The sequence below is a fragment of the Artemia franciscana genome, chromosome 5 (assembly GCF_032884065.1).
Source record: "Artemia franciscana chromosome 5, ASM3288406v1, whole genome shotgun sequence".
NCBI classification, from domain to species: domain Eukaryota; kingdom Metazoa; phylum Arthropoda; class Branchiopoda; order Anostraca; family Artemiidae; genus Artemia; species Artemia franciscana.
In genome coordinates, this window is record NC_088867.1 from 44,056,564 (window position 1) to 44,073,584 (window position 17,021).

At 33.4% G+C, this 17,021-nt stretch overlaps 1 long non-coding RNA gene across 1 annotated transcript; it reads left to right on the forward strand.

Annotated features, from left to right (window-relative positions):
• The first annotated feature begins 668 nt into the window (after positions 1 to 668).
• LOC136027461 (uncharacterized) lies at positions 669 to 14,174 on the forward strand. Its single transcript, XR_010617602.1, has 3 exons — positions 669 to 764; positions 7,807 to 8,026; positions 13,912 to 14,174. It is a non-coding gene; the product is annotated as an uncharacterized LOC136027461 (long non-coding RNA).
• Positions 14,175 to 17,021: the final 2,847 nt, after the last annotated feature.

A 17,021-nucleotide genomic window follows, 5' to 3' on the forward strand; every position in this document is an offset into this window, starting at 1 on the left:
ATATCAGATGGTTTTGGGTAAAAAAAAGGGCGTGGGGTGCATTTTAACAACAAGGCTATCTAAAAAAATTTTATCAGATGTATTTGGGGAAAAAAGGGCGTTGGGGGCTAGTTACCCTCCAATCACTTTTGGATCTTAAAAAGCGGACTAGAATTACCGATTACCAATCGAATGAGCCCCCTCTGAAGCTTATGTGATAACTCCTTCCATACGAAGTGACTCTGGGAAAGAAAATATAAATAAAACTTTGGACCCAAATATGGCCTTTACCATTGGCAACGCTATAGTATTGCCTCTGATAAACACCAGCAATATTTCAAAAAGATGATTTTTAATATATAAAGCATATATTAAAATACAGTTAGGAAATACAAAAACCTTGAATCGAAGCAATTTGTCTTTAAATTATTAGAAAACGCTCACGCGCTTAATGAGAAATTGGAACTTGATGAACTAAACTTGCTTGCATTAAAAGGCGTATCTATGCCTGATTCTCTCTTATCTATCCTCTCTATATCTCTTGAAATCAGATCTGGTAGTGTTTTCTTTTATTTTTTTACTTACTTGTAAACCTACTGCTTATAAATATTCATGCTTAATTAATTGAGTAATGTCCAGCTTAAAATTATATCAAGATTACAGCGAAGAAACCTGACAAGTGAACGAAGAATGGCGAAGGATGCTTTATCGAGGAATTCCCAACTTACAACAGGGAGAAAGAGATTGCTCGGATTGCGACAGAAGCTAAGGAAAACGCTTGGGAGGTAGAATTACTTCTCGTAATCTATCTAACTACTTCTTTTCCCTTAATAGATCCTAAAGTCACCAATTATATTGCTTTTATTTCCCCGTGGAGCTTTCTTCGGAGATATCTCTAAGAATTAGAGAGGTTTCTGAGTTTGTTGTTTATCTTTACTTATAAGTTCTTTGCACATAAGAGTTGCACTACTTTTCTGAAATGCCCATAGGTTCTTCGGTTGAAGTTAGCATAAATTTTAAATTCATAAAGCACGTGATTATGGACCTTTTCAACAAGTTACTATGAAATTGGGCTTAGCTTATAACTTGAGACCTTCCAGTGTGCCACAATTGACATGGCATTGTGCTACCTATTTGGCATGTGAGGATTTACTTCACTCTCTTTCAAGTATGTGTATAGGTTTATACAAATGCTATTTTTATAAATGATGAATAATTGTGTATATATTTATTTTTTCTTGAAAAAGCGTCCATATTTTTTCGGCGAAGTTGACATCCTGGGATATTCTGGCCTGAAAAAACAATCTAGATAGGTCAAAAGTTTGAGAAAATTCTTTAAGGGCCTTAATTTTTGGGAAAAAAAATTGTGAATAACGTCATTTTTATATACATTAGTATTGCAATGACATTGTCACACTGGTCACACTTACTAGGAAAATTGAATATTTTCATTCAGGGAAAAGTTTACATTAAATTGATTAAAGAACAAAAAGCTGGTAATTGCAAAAATATTTGTATATATTTTGACAAGGGGTTACAACAATTCAAAAATCATAAAAAAGAAACCAAAAGTTTGAAGCTTAGTCGAAATGGCTGTTAGAAATTTGACTTGCTCTAATAATCAAATATCTTTGAAAAGATTTAGCATGAAAATACATTAAATTTCGTAAAGAGCAAAAAACTGGTAGTTGAAAAAAAAAGTAGGAACAATAGGGAATTTTTTTTTATAAGACAGTGAAATTGAATTTAGTGGATACAATTACATTAAAATGTGATAATTCAAACTAATAATGCTTTTAAAAACATTATTAGTTTTAATTCTCACTCACATATTATATATATATATATATATATATATATATATATATATATATATATATATATATATATATATATATATATATATATATATATATATATATATATATTTCTGGTGTTGTGCTGAAGACGACTCTTGGACATAGGGCCGAAGTATCCACTGAATTCAATTCCACTGTCTTAGAAAAAAAATTCTCTATTGTTTTGACTTCGTGCTTTGTTTTTTTTTTTTTTCGTTTTTTATATGGAAAGGCAGTATGGTCTGCGTCGCTATTTTCGTCTAACTTCATCTAACTAGTTACAAAAATATTTGAATAAATTTTATCAATGCGTATAACAGCAAAAACCTTAAAAAAGAAAACCAAAAGTTTAAAGCTTAGTAGATATCGTTGTTAGGTATCGGACTTGCTTTAATAATCAAATATCTTTGAAAAGATTTTTCAACAACATTAAACAACTTTAAAAATCGCTGTTGAGCAAAAATAATTAAAGAGAAAAAGATGTTCATTTTATTGCAAACACAAACTAATTTGGAGCAGAACTATGTCTTGTAATCAATATAGCAGATTCTTTTCTTTCTTGTGCATGCTGAAGTTGTCAATTGCATCGGTTTACCCCCCCCCCTCTCTCTCTCCCACAGGGATTTCACTGGAGATTTGTAAAATTAACCCACGCAAAATAGCTCAAAACAAAGAGAAAAATACTGCTTATACAATCTGAATGTTTCTTGCACAACTTTTCTCTTAATTATAATTGATTAGTTCCTAATCAAGTTGGCTATTAACGATCTAAGGAGAGCTTGATTATTTAAGCCACTCTTCGTAATAGCCTAGTAATCTGTAAATGAAAGGGTACCTAACAAATTGTAAGGAGTTTGTCAATCTAAACCTAAGTAACTTTTCAATAATTTTCTCAATGAAGATGTATATTATCAAGTTCTAGCATTTGTCATTACGTCATGAAAAATACTCCTTTTTATGCTAAAGTAGATCCTGGCTAGTACCCAATCTAGAGCCGTATTCTGTGGTCCTATTTCTTAACTTTGAAGTGACTTTGTTGACTCAAATGCAAACCTAAAAGTATCTCGGAAAATGTCATTGGCATTCAGACAACAAAGTACAGCAGAAATATATAACGAACAGTAGCGAAAAGTTTCAAAAGATTTTTGAAACTCATTAACTTAAGCCACTGTTCATGACTCCTCCCTCGCGCACGCGCAATGGCAAATGTTTAGCGTATCAAGACAAGACGAGGGACCTATTGTTCTGACGGTTTAGGAAGCTTCCCGAACTAACGCGTTTTGATGTTGTATCATTTCTGGAGGAAATTTTTGCTACTATTTGTTATATATATTTCTGCTGTACAACATACTTATTAGTAGGATAAATAAATGCATAGATAGATGTGTATTTCAAAGGCCCATTGCCATATACACACAAAAATATAAATAAATAACAAGCAAGGAAATTAGACAATATGCCATGAGACTTCCCTGCGTTCAAAGGGCTAGGACGTCAGTTTTGTGACTCTAGATTTTAATCATAAAAGCTGCCAAATTCAGGATCAAGATCGCTTATTTTACTTATTGTTTTAAATAGGAGAACACATTATAACCGATCCACAACATAGTCACACCTGTCGATAAACGTAATAAAAATGCATAAAAACAAATTTTTAACATATTTTTAAAGTCTTTTTGTAACCTCAACCACCGAAAAAAGAAAATCCTGGACATGGCTTTTCCTGCTAATGCTTCCTATTTGTATCTTTATCCAGATTAATCTTATTGCAGGTAGGAAAAATGCAGTTCGAAGCTTCTATCTTTTATAATTAAAAAAAATGGTAATACTTTGAATCTTTAATATGATTGATGTATCCCAAACTCACCGTTTGAGCGTAGAACAGCAAAAAAAATGATAAAATCTAATCGTGCGTTATTTTGACTTTATCTAAAAATTTATCTAAAACTTAATAAAGCATTGCCAATTTTGAAGTTAATTATAGTTAAAATTTTAGTCATACTGGTATTTTATTCTGTCTTTTTCTAAACTGCTTTTCCAGCCAAAATAAATATGCTACTTATTTCTAATTTAGAAAATTAATATCTACATGTTGCTCCTTCACTTTATACTTCCAAAGTTTCCTTGAAAGTTTTTGGCATTTCCGCAGCTTTTCATTATCGGCAACACCCCTCCATATTGACCAATCTCTAATTTTTAATCTTTTACGTGATTCTGCGCCATTACGCTAGTTATTTTGAGCGATTCAGTCAACACGCCAGGTGACTATATTAGTCACTATATATTAGTCACTATTTATTAGTCACTATATTAGTATATATTTTTTAAAGTTATTCAGATAACTAGTTATCTCATCAATGCATATTAGCCATTTCTCATGCATAGCGGCACAGAGTTAGGCTTTAAAATCTCTTATGTAAAATTCAAAAGCAGTTTACCGTCATATGAAGGAATTTATTAGATATGACTTTCAAGGAATTTTTAAACTGGGCATGTAACTCCGTATCCAGATTAATCTTAATCCGTATCCAGATTATTCTTAGACTGTATCCAGATTAATCTTATTACAGGTACGAAAAATGCAGTTCGAAGCTTCCATCTTTTATAGTTAAAAAAAAATGGTAATACCTTGAATCTTTACTATGACTGATAAATCCCAAATTCACCGTTTGAACGAAGAACAGCCAAAAATTGACAATATCTAATCCTGCTTTATTTTGACTTTATCTAGAAATGTGACTATAATATGGTCCTGGAATAAGATTTGTAAAGCGTTGCCATTTTTTAAGTTAATAATAGTTTAAATTCTAGTCGCACTGGTATTTTATTATGTCTTTTTCTAAACTGGTTTTCCAGCCAAAATAAATATGCTACTTATTTGTAAATTAGAAAATTGATTCCTATATGTTTCTCTTTCCCTTCTAAAGTTTTCTTGAAAGTTTTTGGCATTCCTGTAGCTTTTCACTATCGGCAACACCCCTTTATATTGACCAATCGCTCATTTTTAATCTATTACGTGATTTTGCACCATTGCGCTAGTTATTTTGAGCGATTCAGTCAAGACTCGAAGTGACTATATTTTATTTTTTTTGAAGTTATTCGGATAACTAGTTATCTGATCATTAGCTATTTCTCATGCACAGCGGTACAGATTTAGGCTTTAAAATCTCTTTGTAAAATTCAAAAGCAGTTTACAGTCATTTATCAAATGAAGGAAATTATTACATTAGATATGACTTTTTAAGGAATTTTTAAACTGTGTATGAAACTCCGTCACTGTGTTCTAAAAAAGCGACAATTTGGTGTAGGGGGGCGAATTATATTTCGAAATTCCACTAAAAATGCCAAAATAAGGTGTATTCTATAAAAAAAAACCTAGTAAAGTATTTTTAAAATCTAACATGGGTGCGGTAGTGAAAAACTCCCCACTGCTTACTTTGTTACAATATTCAGTCTGCGCCAAAAGTTTTAATGACAAGAGTTTCGTTCAGTTTTCATTCAAACAAAAGTTTCATGAAAGAAAAAAACGCTTTGTCTTTGTTTGGGAAAAAGTCATTGGTGTTGCCTGAAAGACGCTGAGTGCTAATTCAAATACGTTTGAGGAATAGAAAAAGAAACTTTGGATAACACAATTTGCTTCTGGTCGTCGTTTTAGTTTGAATCTACAACAAGCTCTTTGGTCCTCCGCCCCCTAAGGAATTGATCAGGCTCGTGTACGGCAAATAGGGACAGGACTGAGCAAAGGGCTTAAATTCTTGGATTTTTGCTACTTTGCTTTACATTAGTCTACTTTTGTACAGTTTTTCTTCTACTTTTTTAATTCATTGTTTCTTTTTACTTGTACCTCCAGACAAGGAAAAAATGTGGAACTGAAATCTCCTTTTAATATCAAAGAATAAAAAAAAAGAAAAAGAATGTTTTTTATTATAAGGCCACCGAAACTGCTGGACGAAACGAAATGATATTTTGGAGGGACAACCACCCCCCTTCAACAGTGCTATATGGCTGAGTTAGAAATAAAAGCGCTGAAATTTTCCGAAAAACAATGTGAACGAAACAATTCTGATAAAAAACAAAACTATTCGGATAAAAAAGGAGGAAAAACTGATAAAAGCCAAAACTGGAAGAACAAATAATCTAAAAAGGAAACATGCGAATAACAAGAAAATAACAAACAGATAAAACGAAAATTAGTAGAAGTAAAAATAGAAAAGTAAAAAATTCTAACTCCAAAAAGGCAAGTCTCTCATCAATGTTAGGGGCTTACTTTGTTTTTGTTTTGTTTTTTCTTTGATATGGTAGCCTAATCTGCCTTACGAAACAATCTTCATTTCATATATTTTTCTGGGGAAACTAAAAACCTCCAAGGATCTCAAGAGACACTGGCATCAGAGAGGACCAGTACACCTACCATAGCAAATTCGGTGGTATATTCAAAGATAACTAGGAAAAGGATAAATTTACCATGAGGTTTGTCCGAAGTAACCTTGGCTGCAAGAAATCGGGTATCCAATTTTTTTTTTGACAAGACCTAAAAAAAACACGAAAGCAAACAAAGAGCGATGTGAAGACTTGAAACGAATTGAATAAGTCAAACATAAGACGTGGCACAATAATAACCGAAACTCTAAAAAACTGCATTTTGATTCTAATAGATATATCACAGGATTTAGATGATTATGATAACTCGAAACATATAAATTTAATTAAGTTTAGTGGTACCCATCAAAGGCTACGAGCCTGAGAAACTTTCATTATATTCCAAAAAGAGGGAAAATATACCTTAAAAGTCAAAGAATCTTAATGAAAATGACACCATCGAATTCAGCGTATCAGAGAACCATATTGAAGAGGTTTCATCCTCCTATATGCAAGAATATGGAATTTTCTAAAGATCACGGATGCGTGTTTGCTTTCTCTTTTCCATCTCAATTTTGCAATTTGGAGATGTTAAGAGTAATTATCCGGGGTAAATTTTCACTGGGATCGAATTGTCAAGAGTACATATCAGTGGGAAGGGGGATTTCTCCGTGGAGGCACAGCAATATTTCCTGGCATTGTTTAAAAATGATCAAAATTTAGAAAAAGACAAGTTTTTTCAACTGAAAGTAAGTGAGCAGTAGTAAATCTAAAACGAACAGAAATTATTACGTATATGGAGGGGGTTGCCCCATCCTCAACACCTCGGTCTTTACGTTAATGTTTGAATTCTGTCCCAATTCTTTGAGAACGAATCCTCAAACACAAGGGTTGTTTAATTAGAAACATAAGAAGTTTTTTAAAAGCTTTTAGAACATTAGCGTAAAGAGCGAGGTGTTAAGGAGGGGACAACACCTTTCATATACCTAATAATTTCTGTTAGTTTTAAGCTTTAATGTTGCTCCTTACTCTCAGTTAGAAAAACTTCGTTTTTTATTTAATTCACGTATTGAACCAAAGGAAAACAAAAAGAAGTTATTATAAATGAATAGGTAAAACCAAATCAAACAGAAAGTAAAGTGAATAATCAATTCAAACTTCTAAGTGACTAAAATTACCACAAATAAAAGTTGGGCTTGCACCAAGGTAAACGCATGATCGTTATTTTCGCTTACCTCAAAACATTATTTATGTTAAATGCATCAGCTTTTTGTGTCAAACCATCCGAAAGAAAAAATAAATAAAAATTATTAACAGAAGCAGCTCGAATCCTGAAAGATTACCACTTGACCATTTTAAACGTCGTAAAAATTTTCGAGAGATATTGAGCAGAGTCTGTTTTTATCGATCTTACTTACTCAGTAAAAAAAAAAATGATAAAAAGAGGAAATATCGCTAAGAACTCTTTAACTTTCTAGGCGATAGTCAAGAAAGGACTTATCCTAGAAAAGATTCAGATGATCATCTTAAGGTAATACAAATATTCCAGAAACATTGAGTATTCTTTTTTTCCTTTTTATTTATTCAGGGAAAACAAACACGAAAATCATAAAAGACTTTTCATTTCTAGGCGATGGCCAAGAGCGATCTTAATCCTGAAGAAGTGCCACTTAACCGATTTAAAGTAACAAGAATATCCGAGAAACATCGAGTATCATCTTCAGAAGTTAAAGCTAGGATCGAAGGATCTCTTGCTCAATTAGAAAACAAAAATATCCCCGAGGACAAACGTTCAGAGTTGCAAGAGTAAGGTTAAACTTGGACAAAAGCTCTTGATCTAGCGTCAAAAGGTGAGACTCGAGTGAAGTTGACCAAAGTGACAAACTCCCCTGCAAACTCTTGTAATGTGGCGATTTGAAAAAATATGATGTGATATATGAATATGAATGTGATAATAGATATATCACAGGATTTAGCTGATTATGATAACTCGAAACATATAAATTTAATTAAGTTTAGTGGTACCCATCAAAGGCTACGAGCCTGAGAAACTTTCATTATATTCCAAAAAGAGGGAAAATATACCTTAAAAGTCAAAGAATCTTAATGAAAATGACACCATCGAATTCAGCGTATCAGAGAACTATATTGAAGAGGTTTCATCCTCCTATATGCAAGAATATGGAATTTTCTAAAGATCACGGATGCGTGTTTGCTTTCTCTTTTCCATCTCAATTTCGCAATTTGGAGATGTTAAGAGTAATTGTCCGGGGTAAATTTTCACTGGGATCGAATTGTCAAGAGTACATTTCAGTGGGAAGGGGGATTTCTCCGTGGAGGCACAGCAATATTTCCTGGCATTGTTTAAAAATGATCAAAATTTAGAAAAAGACAAGTTTTTTCAACTGAAAGTAAGTGAGCAGTAGCAAATCTAAAACGAACAGAAATTATTACGTATATGGAGGGGGTTGCCCCATCCTCAATACCTCGGTCTTTACGCTAATGTTTGAATTCTGTCCCAATTCTTTGAGAACGAATCCTCAAACACAAGGGTTGTTTAATTAGAAACATAAGAAGCTTTTTAAAAGCTTTTAGAACATTAGCGTAAAGAGCGAGGTGTTGAGGAGGGGACAACACCTTTCATATACCTAATAATTTCTGTTAGTTTTAAGCTTTAATGTTGCTACTTACTCTCAGTTAGAAAAACTTCGTTTTTTATTTAATTCACGTATTGAACCAAAGGAAAACAAAAAGAAGTTATTATAAATGAATAGGTAAAACCAAATCAAACAGAAAGTAAAGTTTTATTAATGATGTTGTTAATTTTCTAGAGAATAGATGGGTTCCGAAAGTTAGCCTAGGGACTCAAAAACTATCTCTATTATTATTTGCAGATGATATTGCTTTGGTGGCTAATAAACCACAGGATCTAAAGACTCTTTTGAATTTCATAGAAGAATATTTGCATATAAAAAAGTTGAGGCTGAATACTGAAAAGAGCGAAGTTTTTATTTTTGAAAAAGGAAGGTTGGAGACGATGAAAAATATACATTTAACTTTAATAATAAGGAACTATTTATAAGTAAAAGAATAAAATATTTAGGCTTTATCTTATCGGAAAATGGAAGCCTAAGGAGTCATGTTGACGAAATAATTAAGAGAGGTAGGGTTGCCATGTCAGCTATATTTAGAAACCCGACGATAATGGGTATCAAAAAACTAAAAATGCATAAAAGAATTTCTAACACAAAAATTTTACCCTTGATAGAATATAGAGCAGAGATATGGGGTGGAGAAACGGTGCAGCAACTGGAGTCCCTTCAGTTCCAGTATTATAAAAGAGTGTTTGGTCTGCATCAGACAACTCATTCATAGATTCTGAAAGGTGATATGGGCCAATGTTCTTTAAAGCTACGTAGGTATATTTTAATGCTTAGGTTCTGGTTGAAGTTAACTAAGAGTAATGAAGATAGACTAGTAAGAGTGGCATATGAAGAGATGTTGAAATGTGGTTTAAAAACCTCGTGGCCATCCCAAATTAAATCATTACTAGAAAAAGTATGATTGCCTTTTTTTGAATAATGGTCTTTGATCTCGTAATGTACCAACAAATTTAGAAAGCCAGGTACGATTTATATTAGAGAGTCAGGAAATTCAGTATTGACAAGGGCTGGTTTTTGATTCTACAACCCTACAACATTATAATCAGGCAAAACCTAGTTTTGGGGAGGAAGTCTATTTTAAATTTAATTTACCGGCTATGATTCTACGTCGTTGGATTTAGTTTAAGGCAAATTGTCTTCCAATCCAGAACAGGCAAAAAACGTTCGACAAAAATAAAATGATAGTTGGTCCTGATAGGCGGTATGTTTGTCCCCTTTGTAAAGATGATGATGAAGACTTGGATCATTTTCTCCGGAAATGCCCAGTGCTCTTGGATTTACGGGAAATTTATTTGCATGGGATTAATTTGATGCTTCCGGGTATTCAGTAAAATTGTAACCCAACCACAATATTTCGAGTGGGAGTATATATAGATAAATCTTTAATAAGAAGAAAAAGTTTTATATGATTAATTTCTCTTGTAGTTGGATTAGGTACTTTTTGCGTTGAATTCTGTTTTTTTTTGTGCGTGTTCGTACTGTTGTTAATTTCCGTGCTTGTTTGCTATTTATTTATATTTTGTGTATATATGGCCCACGGGTTTTTGAAATACACCTATCTATCTATCTATCTATACGAAAGAATTCAACTCTCCAATCACTATATTTGCGAATGTATTCCCTAAAAATAAGGTTATGATGAAATATTGCTCTGACGGCTTAGGAGCCTTCCCGAGCTCGATTTGATGTTCTATCATCTCTGGAGGAACTTTTCGATACTGTTCGTTATTTATATTTCTCCTTTGCAACAAACATATTACTAGTATATGCCATGAGACTTTCCCTCATAAGTTTTATGACTTATTTATATGGCAATCATAAAAGCTGACAGATTCAGTAGTAAGATCGCTTGTTTTACTTATTATTGCAAATAGGAGGACACATTATGCCGGATCCACAACATAGTCACACTTGTCAATGAAAAAATAATATTATTAGGAATGACACGAGAATGATATTTATGAATGATATGACCTTGATTTCATTGATACGCGTAGATTGTACAAGCAGATAATTGGAATGACAAGAGATTGCTTTGATCAGCAATACTGATCAACTTGCTTACATCAATATTGTCTACCCAAACAATTACATACTAACAAGGCCTTATCTCGTGAAAGGGGGGGGGGGACACTCCCTCAACAAAAAAACTAGGTTCAGCTTGCGAAAATGTAAGAGTAAATGCATATAAACTAATTTTTGATGCGATTTTTGTAACCTCATCCACCAAAAAAAAACTCCCATGGAAAAAAAAATCATTGACACGGCTTTCTTACTAATGCTTCCTATTTGTATCTTTATCCAAATGAATCTTATTATCGGTAGGAAAACTGTAGTTCCAAGCGTCCATCTTTTATAATTAAGAAACAAATGATAATTACCAAATTACAAATACCAAATTGAACGCTTGAACGTAGAACAGCAAAAACTTGACAAAATCCGAACGGGATAGATGGCGCTGTAATCGTGTGTTATTTTGACTTTATCTGGAAACGTGACTATAATATGGTTTTGGAATAAGATTAATAAAGCATTACCGTTTCTATAAGTTAATATTAGTTAAATTTTAGTGGCACTGGTATTTCTTTATATCTTCATCTATGCTGCTTTTCCAATCAAAGTAAATATGCTACTTATTTGTAATTGGTTATCTAGATGTTGCTCCTTCTTTATACGTTCTAAGTTTTCTTGGAAGTTTTTTTCGGCATTTTTGCTCCTTTTCACTATCGAAAACCCCCCTTCATATTGAACAGTCACTGATTTTTAACCTTTTACGTGATTCTGCACCATTGTGCTAGTTGTTTTGAGCGATTCTGTCAGCACACCAAGCGACTATATTTGTTTCGAACTTATTTGGATAACTAGTCATCTAATCAATGCAGATTAACCATTTCTCCTGCATAACGGCACAGAGTTAGGCTTTAAAATCTCTGTAAAATTCAAAAGCAATTTACCATCATTTATCAAATGAAGGAACTTATTACTTTAGATTTGACTTCTTAAGAAATTTTTAAATAGTGTATGAAACTTCGAAACTCCGTAGCAGTGGTCTATAAAAGCGGCAATGTGAGGGGAAATGGCAAATATATGTTTCAAAATCTATAGGCACAATTTTGTTATTATTTTCATTAAAAATGCCAAAATAACGTGCGTTTTATAAAAAAAATCTAAAAATAGTATTTGCATAATCTAACTGGGGGAAGGAGATTAGTGAAATGCTCCCCACTGTATCTTTTTGACCTGATGCTATTTTTTATTACAACATTCAGTCTCCGTAATAAGTTATAATGAGAAGAGTTTCGTTCAGTTTTATTCAAACAGAAGTTTCATGAAAGAAAAAAGTTTTATGGTATGGTAAAAGCGGTTTAAGCAACTTATAATAAAAAGACTGAAGAAAACTATTAAATACACTGTACACACGCTTATAATGATCAACAAAATTAGCTAGCTGGAGACAAGATAGGGTAGACGGGGAACATTTCTCACTATTAATAACCTTATTCCAGGAGGCCTTATCGCTGAATGGCCATGCATTCAAGCGTGCTCTCTTTAGACTGGCCTTATATTCAAGTTTACACTTTTGTTTCTAAGAGAAAACAGCTCCGGACGATTGTCGGTCACATGATATTCACATACGTAGCCAAAATATGGCTTTTTGCTTAGCACATTTTACTTCAGGATCAACGTTCCAATTAGGCTTTCTTGTACCAATCCTTACTTTATCCACAGGCACTGCAGCTTTGGAAGCTGATTTAAGGCAATGGACAATTTGATAATAATAGATATTTAGTTCAACTCTACTTGAAGGCGAGGAAATTGACGTTTGCAGCAGGTGATATGGCACTTTTACGGTCGACAGTAAAGCAGTTAGCGTAGCAAGGTATAGTGGGACATTATCACGATCCCAGTTCAACTTCGTATGCCACTTCGGCTGAGCCAAAAGTGTTTTGCCAGATAGCTCACAGGACAAATTACAGCTAAGAATAAGGTGATCGTCATCAATATTCTCTTCGTCTACCCTGACAATTGATGATATTAAGCTGGAACTGGAAGAGATCACGTGATCCAGGTTCGATTTTGAACAGCCTCTGTTTTGAATATACGTGAATGGGAGGCTCTTAACTGCGACGTGATATATGCTAGGAAGTGATTCTAGCAAGAGGATTGATCTATCGGAGGTACCAAGAATGTCAAAGTTAGGGTCACCAGCTAAAACCCAATTTAGGTCTTTTAAACGTAGACTTTCGAGTAGAGACTTTAAACTGGAGCAACATTTAGCGAAAGATGTGAACGATGCTATAGAACTTCGATCGCAAGGTAAGTAACATTTATAAAGGTGGTACTGGAGCAGCCACCTCAAATACAAACATTGTTTTTGTTTGTTATTATTATTTTATTTAAGAATTAACGACGCTTCTTGACTACTATGGTCCCTGCGTCGGCCCTGCAGTGCATTCCTGCAGCGTGATTCGATCTCTAGGTCCAGTATTACCAAGCTAAGGTCAAATCCACTGCGCCACCACAGAACTGTTTTAAGGTTAAATATTGCTCTTCTCTTCATTAAAAAAAAAAAAAAAAAAAAAAAAAAAAAAAAAAAAAAAAAAAAAAACTTAGAGACCAGGTTATATTGGTTGGACATCAGTTGTTGAATTTTGAAAATTTGTCTCTATGGATAGAAGTAGGCGGGTCTAAAGGTGTAAGAAATACGCCTCAGGGGCAAACATAAAGAGTGTTTGATGATCGATTACCAAGTCAGTTGGAGAATAAGCTAAGTCAGATATAATATATGTGTTATTATGTGTACGGACTCAACAAATTGAGTCGCTGCTCAGGCCATACAGGTCTACTGCCTCAAGATAAACTATTCAATAGTTTTAAAGGTTTATATTCTGCTTGTTGAAAACAGCTCATATTTATTTAGTAATATCGAATTTTCTTTCTAATTTTTAAGACGCAAATATCTCCATTTCATATGAATGAAGTTGCACTAACTAGTTTGTGTATCAGGAATAATCTGAAATGAATTGCTAGATTTCATAAATATCATTTGAATTATAAATTTTCATTTTCAGAGATTGGCAGGAGCCACACTCTTAGTGTTTGCCAATAAGCAAGATTTGCCTGGTGCAATGAAGGCGGAAGAAATAAGAGATATTCTTGGTCTTGAAGACATTAAAACACATCACTGGAGAATTGTTTGGTGCAGTGCAGTTACTGGTGAAAATTTACTCTCAGGGATGGATTGGCTTCTTGCAGATATCGCGTCGCGTATTTTTACTGCCGAATGAATGTTTTATGCATTTTTTTTTTTATTACGATTTGAAACTTTTTTTAATTGTATAGTTACAGAAATTAGAGCATAGCCCACCCTTCCTATTTGAGACATAGTTCTCCTTCTGCCTACTTGCAATCATAAATTTTCTAAACATATTCAGTATGAATTTTCAAAATGATATATTTATAATTAATATTATTTCTGGATCTTTTAGCACCTACCCACCATTGAAGTGGAACGAGGGGAGGGCCTCCAGGCGTGCCCCCCTGAAATCCTAAATTTTTCCAAGCTTCGTTGTTATTCTCTTTTAAAATGTCAAAATCAATATTTTATTAGTATTCCCTCCTCAATCCTTAAATCCTGTGTCCCTATCATTGTAAGTCTGCCCAAAACCCACTTAATTTTGCCTTGGTGCCATATTCTTAGCAAGTAGTGGGAGCTCCTGAAACTTCTGCCGGAAAGGGGCTGCACTTAACTACTGTTGTCTGAAAACTGTGTTTATGGGTGCTAAATTAAGCTGAAAAGGATCACGCTTTACTGTGAGACCTTCTCCCACCCATCTCGGATCAGACTCTTCGTCAAATAAAGATGCCCGCTGTAGGTAAGATTTCTTAAAACACAGATGGCACGATTTTAAAAGATTCAGAACAGGGTTGATAGGACAACCTCTGCTTTTACCCAATGTTCCAGTCAAACCGAAATTCTGATAATGTTACTTACATAAAGAGAAAATGGCTTTTATGCTGATCTTGATTATGTAAGATGCTTTATTTAAGGGATTTGAGGGGGTAAAGTTAAACGCTTAAGCGTTTGTGGGATTTATATTTATAAGCGTTTATAATATTTTAATTCATATTGCCCAATATGAATTAAAATATTATTTCTAAGGAATGGAACAAGATTAGTTGATCATTTTGGCCTCCTAAACAGTGGTTGTCTGAAATAGAACCGACATTTTTTAAAAGCTTAAACTTATCATAGTAGGGTATTGGGTCAATGGAAACTTTGGAAACAATTTGTTGACGATGGACGCAGAACAGTATTTATTTCGAATCATCAGGGCCACATTACATTTTTGTTCAACCCAGGCGCTCTACTGTGAATATCTTTGAGCATTGCAGACCATTCATGCTAATTGTTTGTCTATAATGAACCCTATGATGGAGCCTATTTTCTCTCTTTCTTCTTCTTCTTGTTAGGTTTAGTACCAAGACGCTTCCGCATAGTCTAATCACTGGAATCTAATTCTGAGCGCATTTTCTAATTCTGAGCGCATTATTCAAATACCATATATTATTTGATCTAAAATCGCATATAAAAACTTATAAATTGCATTCCAATTTGGATTTGGTCAAAATAAGTTTTATAACAATCATCCAGATCTTAGTATCATACATAGTGTAACGTGTCGTTAAATATAAAACCATATTATACTCATTTCAATTGGATACAATCAAAGTGGTTTTCATAAAAAGTATATGGCAATTGATAGAAATATTTCTTCCCATTTTTAACATAAAACCTTAGTAGTAGGGAATATATACCCAAATTTAGTGATTTAAGAATTAAATTCTTTCGGATATTTGGATTTTTGATATTGAAATAGAAAAAAAAGTTGATTTGAAGTTTTAATGGCTTAATTGAGTCATGCAGATGGCGCCTGAAGTCAGCACTAATATTGAGTTACAGTACCACTCATTCAGTTATTTTCTTGATGGAACCTTTATAATTAAGTTAAGAAGAAATGTGAATTAGATTTTAAAAAAGAATTGAAACGTGCATTACATACGAACAATATATAAAAATTTAAGGTATAAATCAAAATTAGAAGTTTATATTCATAGCAAAATCTTGTTTGTATAAATTTCGTGAGTAATAAAAACATCTAGTACAAAGTAATGACAAATCTGTGTTGGAATCCGAAAGAACCAAAGTAGGAAAAACCATATATATGCACTTATTCAAAATATTCATTTCTTATGACCATTACTTAAATATAATAAACACTGTAAGATGATATGACTAATTCCAAATCAGTGTAAAAGTTTGTTACCAGTGTACTTGATCAAAGAAAATCAAGGAGAACTTTGATTTTCAGGTCATACAATCAGTTTCAGTTTAATTCAAAACCATGGTAAAAGGTTAATATATAAAGTTATTGCAAACTGGATAACAGTTGTGTATTTGAATAGAAATGACAGTAAAAACCGTTGGGTTAAAGGATTTATTCTTTGATGATGCTAACGATGACAGTAGAGGGTTTCTTAGCCTTTTCGTTGGTCCACACACTTCTGAATTCTATAGCAATATTTCAAGCCCCATTTAGAGAAAATCAGACAATTCTGAGGGAAGAGAGTAACTATATACAGATCCTTTCGAAAATGACCCCCAAAAACCCTTTCTTTCAACACCCCCCCCCCCCCCAGGCGTTTGTGCACTCCCAATTTGGAGCTCCTTGTAGGACTTCTCTGAGACGTGCACAAGTTATTTAAGTTAAAAGTTGAAGTCGGATTAGAACATACATGAAAATAAAATCGTTAAAATCAAATCACGTTACGAGAGTTCGCAAGGAAGTTTGTCACTTTGGTCAACTTCACACGAGTCTCACCTTTTGACGCTAGATCAAGAGCTTTTGTCCAAGCTTGACCTTACTTGTGCAACTCGGATCTTTTTTCCTCAAGCATATTTTGTTGTCTAATTGAGTAAGAGATCCTTCGATCCTAGCTTTAACTTCTGAAGATCATACTCGAAGTTTCTCAGGTATTTTTGTTACTTTAAGTCGGTTAAGTGGCACTTCTTCAGGATTAGGATCGCTCTTGGCCATCGCCTAGAAATGAAAAGAGTCCTTTACGATCTTCTTGTTTTTTTTTCTTGAATAAATGAGAAAAGGAAAAAAAAATAACGCTC